Source organism: Rosa chinensis, chromosome 2 (assembly GCF_002994745.2).
Source record: "Rosa chinensis cultivar Old Blush chromosome 2, RchiOBHm-V2, whole genome shotgun sequence".
NCBI lineage: Eukaryota > Viridiplantae > Streptophyta > Magnoliopsida > Rosales > Rosaceae > Rosa > Rosa chinensis.
The window spans coordinates 17,968,911-17,971,303 of record NC_037089.1 but is presented as its reverse complement, the minus strand read 5'-3'; the positions used below and the strand labels follow the sequence as shown (position 1 = coordinate 17,971,303).

At 34.2% G+C, this 2,393-nt stretch overlaps 1 long non-coding RNA gene across 1 annotated transcript; it reads right to left on the bottom strand.

The window, feature by feature from the left end:
* Positions 1 to 987: 987 nt before the first annotated feature.
* LOC121051632 lies at positions 988 to 1,772 on the bottom strand. The gene is made up of 3 exons (XR_005806282.1): positions 1,687 to 1,772; positions 1,275 to 1,401; positions 988 to 1,084 (listed from the first exon to the last, which is right to left on the bottom strand). It is a non-coding gene; the product is annotated as an uncharacterized LOC121051632 (long non-coding RNA).
* Positions 1,773 to 2,393: the final 621 nt, after the last annotated feature.

The following is a 2,393-nucleotide window of genomic DNA, read 5'->3' as shown; positions in this document are numbered from 1 at the left end:
TAAATGTGTATCAAGTTACTTGATATCTCGTACTTATGCATATTTGTGTGTGCCATTTATGTGCCTATTACGCCTCCACAGTGTACTAACACTACTACAAAAAGTTAATCAGACAACGGTGGATTTCTATTGTCTGATGAAGAAGTCTATCGTTGTCTAAGTCAGTGTTGTGTGATTGAAACATCACACAACGATGATTCCACTATCGTCTGATAATAAGTGAATAGTTATTTTATGTTGTGTGAATTCTACGCAGGCATGTGCTGCCATGGCATGTGGGAAGATGCGTCGAGCCATTCAGACAACAGAAGATAATTTCTGCTGTCGTCTGAGATTCATAACATACAATAGCCATAACTCTTTCTTTGTTGTCTGAGATTCATAACACACAACAGCTATGATTGATTATTTGTTGTTTAAGATCAATAACACACAACAGCTATAATTTTCTCTTTGTTGTCTGAGACACATAACACACAACAGCTATAACTCATTTATTGTTGTCTGAGATTCATAACACATAACAGCTATAACTCATTCTTTGTTGTCTGAGATACGTAACAGACAACCAAAGTGAAATTATCTCCCTTGTCTGTTATTACATTCAGACAACAGAGACAATTTTATTTATGTTGTGTGTTATCAATCTCACACAATAGAATTTTGTTTCTTTTGTTGTTGGTTGTTAGTTCACACAACAACTACATTTGGTTAGCTATGGTGTGAATATTGTAATCAAATTAGCTAACAGCCAATGAGTGTTGTAGGAGAAGCCTTAATTTTGAACTCTTTTGCAGTCATACAACACATTGTTTTATTGTGTTGTATGACTGAATATTGGATAGTAATTACCACAAAAACAGTGCTCTAATCCATATCATTCAATTACCATTTTTCAAACATCGATACATTCAAGTAACCAGATAATGTACCAAACAAGAAATCATTTCTAGCTAGCTACACTTGAATCAAAAGCTGATATAAAATCATTCCAACTGCTGTTCCATTCACAATTACTTTGCCACCTGATTTGCAACTGCTAGCTCCTCAATATCAGCCTCTTCATTTTTTGCATCATTTTCTACTATAAGATGCCAAAATAACATGGAATAAGCCACTTTGATACATCAAACAAACTTCAATTGATTCACCATATACAATTTTATAAGCATTGAAACAAACTTCAATTGATTCACTGTATTCTTGTTACAAAATCGAAATCACAAATCAAGACATGAAAAAAAGTGAGGAAACCAGCAAGCAATTTTAGGTACCTTCCATCCATGCCAATGATCATGATGGTATTCTTCCGCTTGCCAAAGGCAACAATATGTTGTAGACCTTCCTGCAAGTGAAATTTGGCCACTGACCATTTTGAGCTGAAATACCTTGGGAGCACATCTGCAAAAGATCATATCATTATAAACAAAAACCGAACATGTAAACTCTTAACAAGTTTGCAAATTTCATGTCAATTTTCATGATAGTTTCTAGATTAAGACGGTATACTAATTGGATTTTTCTATGCATATTATTATGCATAAGAAGCAACTGAAACAAGAAGCAGGTGAACCAAATTGTGTTCATCCATTGATACTTAAATAGATTAGTGACAAAAGAGAAGAAGAGCAGGAACTTTGAATTCCATGCTCTTCTTATGAACCCACAACACAAGTACTCAATTACATTGAAGCAAAACTTTATAATCCATAAGCTAGAGACCTAAACTTCCAGGGCCCTTATTTGTTATCATTCTGTTTCAATGAAAGCATGAAACTTTTCAAATTTTCAGAGAGCACCAAGACGAAAGCATATACCTTGACATTTTCAGGGAACTCCACAACCTTATACGAATCAGCTGAGACTTTGTCAACCACATACAGGAAAACAACACCTGTAAATCCAAACCACCATTAATAAACTTACAGATGCAATTTTTTAAACTTACAGATGCAATTTTTTAATTAAATGTTGAAAAATAAAAGGCATTGCATCAAATCACATAAACATCAATTCCTTTGACACAATGAGGGAAACAAAATACGAGAACTTAGCTCTTCTTAATTTTATAGTCACGAGCGTCGCTCTTGTTAGCTCAAAACCCTCTTCTGTGACACACTGAGAAAACAAAATGGATCAACCAAGATAACATGAGAACTCAAATACCAAGATAACATTGGAATGAATTGTTCCAATTAAAGCAGAGTGTGCATTGAAAAATAAACTTTAAGAATGTAAAAAGATAGAGCTTTAGATTTGGAACTTAGAGCCCAAATAAGTATGTGACCTCTCATGAATCATTACCTACTAGCACCAGGTCCTTCCTCTACTAGTGTCATACAAAACTTAAGTCTCTAATTCTTATTGCTTTTCCCATAATGTCCTTCCCCTTT